The sequence below is a fragment of the Cibotium barometz genome, chromosome 59 (genome assembly GCF_041138505.1).
Source record: "Cibotium barometz isolate CiBa-2024 chromosome 59, ASM4113850v1, whole genome shotgun sequence".
Lineage (NCBI taxonomy): Eukaryota > Viridiplantae > Streptophyta > Polypodiopsida > Cyatheales > Cibotiaceae > Cibotium > Cibotium barometz.
The window spans coordinates 8,232,373-8,240,971 of record NC_141104.1 but is presented as its reverse complement, the minus strand read 5'-3'; positions in this window follow the sequence as shown (position 1 = coordinate 8,240,971).

Sequence of the window (8,599 nt, the reverse complement as noted above, 5' to 3'; positions counted from 1 at the left end):
ACATCAAGGCGATATCACATTGATCCAGTCCCCGATGGGAATTCACAAATAAATGTGATGACTTTTGGCCTCAAGAATGCACGTGGAGAAACTTTCCAACGGATGGTGCAAAAAATCTTTGATGAATACCTCACCACATTCATGAGGGTGTTTGTTGATGATTTTAGTGTGTTTGGAAAAAAGACTAAGCATTTGCATCACCTAATGTTGTGTTTGAAAAAGTGTAAGAGAGAAAGATTGAGCCTGAATCTAACAAATGTGCATTTGCACCTTGTTGGGCCATGTGGTGTCAGTAAATGGTGTGGTAGTAGACTCGGCCAAAGTGGAGCTAATCATGAAGCTACAAGCACTAGACTATCTAGAATGTTTGGGCCAAATCAAGTGGGAGGATGCCAAAGAAGGATTCCAAAACCTGAAGACCATGCTAGCATCTACACCCATCCTATAACAACCCCCTGAAGACCATTCCAAAACTTGAAGACCATGCTGACATCTACACCCATCCTGCAACAACCCTTAACCTTTCATGTATTTATGGATACATCTGATGTGGCCACCATTAGAAGTGCATTGGTGTAGGAAGTACAAAAAGGTTAGTTCTAGCTAGTGTATTATGCAAGCATAAGATTGGCAAAAGTAGAGAGGAACTACTCCACCACGGAGAAAGAAGCATTGGGGATCATTTACTCCATTAAGAAGTTCAAGCATTACCTGTTATGGGTATGCTATTTGAACTTCATGCGGATCACACAACACTTTTGTACCTAGTGTAAAACAAGCTAGAATTGACAAGGAAATTGGCTAGGTGGATGCTATTGTTGTAGGAATTCACATTCATCATCAAGCACATGCCAGGCAAAGATGATGTGGTGGTGGCCGACTTCCTATCTGGATTAGAATATGGAGAAGCCCCTTTGTGGGGGAGTAGAAGATGATTTTTCAATGCACATCTATTTTTGATAGATCAAGAAAAGAGTAACTGGTATGATGGGATGATATAATTCCTCAGAGATCTCTCTTTTCTAAAAAGCATAGATAGAGATCACATGAAAAAGCTGATCTTAAGAAGCAAGTCATTCATGAGTATAGAAGCATGGAAACTATACAAAATGGGCATAGATAAAATATTGGGAAGATGTGTCCCAAACCATGAACACAACAAGCAGTCTTGGCAGAAGCACATTAGGATATAAGTGGAGGTTAATTCTCCAAAGACATAATAGGAAAGAAATTATTCCAATTTGAACTATGCCCACTGTCCTTAAGGATGCCCACACATTTGCAAAGGAATGTGATATGTGCTAGAGAATAGGATAGCCCAATGCAGCAAGACAAGATGCCTCATCAACCCCCCATATTACCTCTAGAACCATTCCAGAAGTGGGGCTTAGACTTTGCAGAAACATTCAAACTTGTAGCCTAGAAAACATGAATAAATACATATTTGTAGCAACAGATTATTGCACCAAACGGGTGGAGGAAAAGGCAAAGGTAGATTTAATTACCAAGTTCTTGTATGAGGTCATCATGATAAGATTTGGATGTCCAATTAAGTTGGTAAACAGAGGCAATGACCAGCTAGGTGGCAACGTTAACGAGGCTCGAAGTCGGCCCAAGGTATCCTTCCTACCATTGGAAAGTTGAAACTCACCCGTTTGGCGAGAGTTATGGATGTTGCCTAGTTTTGCGAGCCCAAGCTAGTGTGGTGAATAAGCCCACCCTAGCACGTAGACATCCCTCCGAGGAGCAGGAGGATCAAGCGACGGAGCGTTAGAGGGCGACACACTAGCTTGAGTTCTCACTGTCTACCAACGACAAGGTGTATGGTCTGTAGGGATTGCCTAGTCTATGGAGACTAGAAGGCCAAATTCTAGATTATTGGTAGAATAAAACATGGAATAAGAGAGCCTAAATCTAGCTATAGTTGGATTTGAACCTTTGTAATTATTACTTTTTTATTAATTCCTTTGTTTTCTAGTATTGGTGTATCCTTTTTAAAAGTTAAGTGGTTGTTTTAATGAACACCATGTAAGATCCCTAATTAATGAACTTGTTTATATATGTCACGCACTATGGTAGGATTAATTAGAAAACCAAATGACTGGTGAGTTGGGTGAAAAGTGGGAGGGTGGATTGACCTGGACGACACCATCTTATGGACGGGTGGACTCGATTAGTCAGGTAGCTTTCCAAAAAAATCTAATCAATCACACTATGCTAGGTAAATAAGTCTCTGGGAAACTCTATACTAGAGGACTAGGTCAGCGATCGTGCCTCGCATAGATGGGGAAAAAGGCGTTGCTTCTAGGAATCAGGCATAGAGGTTACCCAAGCTAGGTGGATCATTGTATGGGTGATTTGATTTTTAGAACCATTTAGAAGACCACACTCCCCCTACAAGATAGAGCTAGGTCTTACCTAGTAGTCGTATCCTCATATCTCTACACGGTCAGGGTGTCGATGACTAGGAAATTCTTTTAAAGGCTTAGTAGACTATCTTAAGGATTGCCCTTTTTAGGTTGGGGACCTTACAATTCGTATCAGAGCATAGTTTTAGTTCCTAGGATTTGTTATTTAGGATTGTTTTGAAGTATATGTTTTACCTCAATTACATGTTGCTGGATAAAATACCTTACTAGTATAGCTTGATTAGGTGTGAATGAATGATTGTTGGAGGAGGAAGAGTCTTACTCCAGATTCCTAGTCTTCCAATGCATCTTTGATAAAGCTAGTTGTTCCTTGAATTTTGAATTCCACGATACAATGATGAAAATACTTGAGAAGTTGTCCCTCCCTCATCCCTCTCGTATCCAAAGAGGCTGGGGCAGAGACCACTTTTGGAATCGTGGACTAAGGTACTTCATCGCCCGAGTAAACCAAATTGGGAATCTCACCATTGATTTGAAGCGGGTTTGTTGGATCGAGAAGCTGAAGATAGTCTGCTAATTCTGGCTCATGGTGGGTGCCCCTAGGCTTGACAGTTTCATGACCATAGAAGGGAACATATACCACATAACCATTTGGTGTATGACCAAGTAATGCAAGTCTTACCTGCCAACCGAGTAGCTATTCTGGAATGCAATACAATCCATATTCTACCTCTCGTGCTATCAATTTCCATAACCTAGAAACTACAACGGAACCCCCATATTTCACCTATGTGGACCACTCGAGTCTTATGCCCTAGTTAAGCCTAGAAGTCTCCTTTATGATAAATTAGACTAAATATATTAGCCTCAAATCCTTGTAATCAACCTTGTCCTTGTAAATATTTGAATTGAGTAATAAAATTATTTCAAGGTTTTACTTTTATATCATGAGTATAGTGTAAAGTATAAGTCTCATGATCCTAAATTTAATCTTGCAACAATGATGGCCAGGACGATCAATCTTCTCCCCCCAATGCGCTATACATGTCTACACCCAGGAGAAGAAGCTTCTACTTAACAAATGCAATCTCCCTCCTTTAAAGGGGAAGGTTCAAAAATTGAGAAGGATGCTGAGGTATAAATTGAAGCAATGGAAGATTACTTTTGAGTCGCCAGTGTTAACCACTCCGGTTAACATTATTTTCCAAGTGTGGATATACTTCTTGTAACTTATCTTTTTGTAACGGCGCAAACTGAATGATAAAAGAGATATGGGAATGCCGGTCATAGGTAAGAGATGTACATAGAGCTAGAAAGCTAGTTTTGGGCCCCCAAGTGTAAATGGGTAGCCGGCCATTGTAAAATGAGAGCTCTTGTATATAAGACATTTTATAGAATATGAAAAGGGACCATCCCATTAGTCTCAATTGAGTTTCTCTCTCTCTCTCTCTCTCACTCTCTTGAGCTTGTAGATGCTTATTAGTACTGTTGATGCTTGCATGCTTGATTGTTGTTGTGTATGCATGTTAGGGATGGTGTTGATCTAGCTTCTCCTCTCGTTGAAACATCTGGAGTTTCTATGAGTTTTTACGAAAAAAAATTTATATTATTCAAGTTTTTAAAAGTTATTGGTATGTTTCTTTGTTTTTCGCATGGAATATTTAGAGTGATTTTTAAATGGTTAGAATTGTTGGAAACATTCAATTTTTCTTTAAAAGTCACCTTTTTGGACAATCAAATATAAATCTTTCTTTAAGATACTTTTTTTCTCTCTAAACTGAGTGATGTTTTTCATCTTGCTTAAATATTTTTTGTGTTTCTTTTGCAGCCTTCAGAAACAGTGTCTACTCCCACAAGTGCTACCCACCTTAGCAAGAAGAAAAAACCTCCAAGTGACCCAGTTCTTTGGGAGTGCAAGAAAGTGTACATGGGGGCATCTCTCACGTTCTTTAGGGGCTCCTGTGAGTTTGCACTTTCAAAGTCCAAGAATAAAAGTGATAATAGGTCATTAAGAACCAATGAGACAATTACTTGTAGCTCACCAATTTCCAAGAGATCCTACGAGAAGAGAGGCACAAGAAAGTAGGGAGATTTCATCTAAAAGGAAAAGTTTGTGAAAGGGGCTTGGAGTAATGCTCATGCAAAGGAGAGACTAGATTTTTAGAATGGGGACACTTGCTCAAAATTGATGGATTGTGAAAAACACTACCCTGTTCCTTCAGGTGGCAAAGAAGAAGGGTTCCTTTGATGAAACCACATTATTTTGTTTATGTCAATGCATTAAAGAAATTAAAGAAGAACCACAAATCAAATTTTTGTTCTTGTGAAAGGAGAAGACAACAAGGAAAACACATTTGTCCTTAGTTCAAAAAAGACTTCAAAAGTTCTTTTATTAACCCATAAAAAACAAGGTTTGTAGTCCAAGATGCCATTAAAGCATATCTCTATCACAACTATACCAAGAAAGAGATCATGTCTATAGATGTTGAAGAATCATATGCATCAATCCAATGCTAAAGAATAGGCCATTGCCCATGCCTAAGGTTAGCATACAAGAGCCTTATCACCTCAAGAAGCCCTCAACAAATTGCGAGGGTATTAAAGCCCACCCTCCCCACTTACATGTAGGTCAATTCCAACGATCAAAATTTTTGCTACACCCAATAGTATCTTGTCTATTAGTGCACCTACCAATGAAATGATTCCCTTCAATCATTAAGCTATACACAAAACTACCCCTATGTTGCCTTCCATTCAACAGTCGTTGAATATGCAACTCAATACAATCAGAGAAGATCCTTGCACCCCATGAAATGAGAAAAGGGGTGAGCACGCTACGCCAAGTGCATTTGTTTCTTTTTTTGGGAGGGGGGGCCACCAAATCCTGTTATAACTACCCTTGTAACTACCACCAAGTCATGTTGTGACTACCCTTGGTGTGAATTATCATAGGGATTCTATTGGTGTAAATTATCATAGGGGTTCTATTAATGTGCAAGTCTAATATTGTCGCCTTAGATCTCTATTACAACTGTTGTTGCCAACCATGATCATCAACTTCAACTCACCATCATGGTGGGGATTCAATGTGTTAACGTGCTCAAAGTCAAATCTCCCACCTTCGCTTCTCGCATAACCACCACAAGATAATGAGTGCAAGGGAGGAAGAACAAGCTCACCTCTTGACTCTTATGGATACCTTGAAGAGCTCAAGCTCTCTGCTATATGCTTTTTATGTAAGGCAACACAAACTTAGGCACGTGGAACTCAGATGTGCTAGGTATGCAAGTGAAATCAACCAATAAAGGGACAAAGCCGTACTATGAGAGCTTCTTGATGGAGAAAACTATAAGGCTAAGAGATGTAATCCCTCCCATAAGTTTCAAGGTTGTCCCAACTATCTTAATGACCGATGATAAAGAAAAGCTCATAGGATGGTTGAAAACCTTGGCTACGAAGAAATTTGCTAATGCGATGATACCACGCTCGAGGGGCTTGCTTAAGCCCGCAAAGAGCTTTATGCAAAGCAGAAGACTTTATCGTCATGCTCGGGGAGCGGGAAGCCTGGAGGTTGGTCAGCATAGACTTCCTCCTTGAGAATTCCATTTAGGAAGGCACTCTTGACATCCATCTGATAGATTGGCCAACTGTGGTATGTTGCCAGATTGAGTAAGAGACGGATGATAGTCATTCGAGCTGCAAGTGCAAAGGTCTCATCGAAGTCAATGCCTTGCGAAAGCCTTGCACTACAAGCTAGGCTTTGTACTTGTCCAAGGTACCATTGACCTTAAATTTGGTGTGGAATTGGTTTCAATGACCACCTTATGACGAGGGCAATCCACAAGGGACCACGTGCCATTACGATCAATACTTTCAAGTTCTTGTTCCATAGCCTATTTCCAGGCAGGTTGTTTGATTGCCTCTTTCCACGATGTTGGTTCATCATGCACCACATAGTCTGCTGAAATAGAGAGGTAAATGAGGCACAAGGATTGAGCCTAGTGGACTGACGAGGACCGTTCAAGGAGGTATCGCTGGGAAGCATGCCTGAATCCCGTATGATCTGTTGGTACTAGCGGGGTAAAGGGTCCCTAGGGTCCCAAAACAGCCCATCTCTCAGCCACAGTTTGCAGCCTTCATACAGCCCCTTGGAAGAGTGCATTGGCCTTAAGATTGGACATCATTGGTGCTTCTATAGCCGTGTACGGTTCAGCCGGACTCTTGGTCTTTTGAAGGTCTTGTGTTTGGCTTATCTATCAGTCCCAAGTCAGTCATTCTCTTCAAAGTAATAAAGCAAATACTCCTAGCAATAGGAGGGAGCCCTTCAGTGGGTAATTTGAGACCCAATAAGGTGTACACATCTCTCTCTCTCTCATCTCTTAAATTGTGAAGTGATAAAGCGAATTGCTAAAGACTCGCGAAACTCAAGATAAAGGTGGTGTGAGACTGTGTGAGACAGTATTCTACATCTACGCATAATTCCGCTACATGTTACATCTTCCCTGAGAGAATGATCCAAACCAAAGTCCAAGCTGTCCGCTAAACTGCGCAGCAGGGCTCTCCAAATAAGGCTGGATACCAGGGTCCAATACTGGCACAGTGGCTGTAGGCATGTATCCCCCTCTAGAAGCGACGTCTGATAAGCTCGGAGAGGAAATTGTGATGCCAAAGGTGTAGAGGGTGAGTAGGTGAAGATAGGTTGGTCGACTCCCAGTGTAGGACCTCGAATGGGGCTCTCCAACGAGTAAGAAGTCCCATCCTCCATGTGGTCTCGATCTGAGTAAGAAAAATCAACTTCTGGTGACAAAGGTTGGTCCTCCGGAATCTTGGGTAGTCGATCCATGCTTTGTGCTCTCAAGGTCTTCAATCCCTTTGCTCACGATAGCTCTGATACCATGTGAGGGCAAAAGAATGAAAGGACCAGATGTGCGAGAGATCAGAGCAAATCAACACAGTATGAAATGGATGAATGAGTATATGTATAATGGTGAATGTAATTCAGTACAAGAGTGAGGCACAGATGAAATGACTCTGAGTAGTAGACCGGCAATGAAGTAAAGACAAAGTCTAAGCAAGAGGCTCGGTCGGTGACAAAGGCTCACTTCCAAGACAGCAGTGGCACTCCGAGTGATGTCAAGGGCTGCGAACGCAGGACTGCACAAGAGCAGTGTGATGAGCAGGGATCCCAAAGAAGGCTGCCAAAACACAGATATGCGTGAGGGCAGGGTGCTGCTGTCGATGGTGAAGCAAGGTGCTGCACACAGGGCAGGCTGGGAACAGGGCCATGCTGAACTGGTGAAACAGAGCGCCGATGTTGTATGCGTTGACCACCGGGCTGCTGCTGTTGTGTGCTGCACACGTGGTATAGCCGATGATGAGCAGAATGATAATTACGTTGGTAGACGGGCTGCTGCTGTGTGCAGGGGGTAGAGGCTGCTTGATGATGATAACTGATGTGATGGCTGCTGCTGAACGCAGGTGGTGGAGCGCTGATCATATGCATCATAGGAGGGGGCTACGCACGAGCTTTATATGGCGCTGACCCCGCCCCCGCCCCCCCCCCCTCTCCCTGCCGACCAGGTCGGCTGGCCCTGTCGGCCAGCCTGGCCGACTAGATAAAAAACATTTTAGGCCTTTTAATGAGGTCTTTAAAAGAAGGCCTTTTGGGCCCAGCTGTCGCACATACCATGCTTCCCACAGTCATGCCAACAAAGGTGATGGATTCTAGCATTGCAACATCTGCAAGAAAAAATGCAATTGAGGGAGTCCTCAAGACACAGCCCTTGAGAGCGAGGAATGATAGCATTGATTGACCAAGCATCATGTGGCAAGCTGCACCCAAGAGGCCACATTGACATGCAACAAGTACACTAGAGCATTGCATGCAAGGCATTGCATTGCCAATGCACATGTACATGCACACGCGATAGCAAACAAGGAGGGTCAGGTTTAGAACAAGGGAAGAACACTAGTGCCAGTTTTGCAAACAAAAGATTTGATCCTCACAATGGTAGCACATACCTAGAGAGCATCCTTGCACTGTTTGCAGCTACCAAATCTTTGGATGGTTGATTTTTAACAGCAAGTGTAAAGATCTTTTTCAGACGGGAGTGAGATTTCCAAAAAGCAAGGTTCTACAAAAATTTTGAGACATGCTAACCCTATGAATGTTTTAACCTTTTAGCATGTTTCTTAAGATGATAATATGTTATTACCTAGCCCTTTCCATA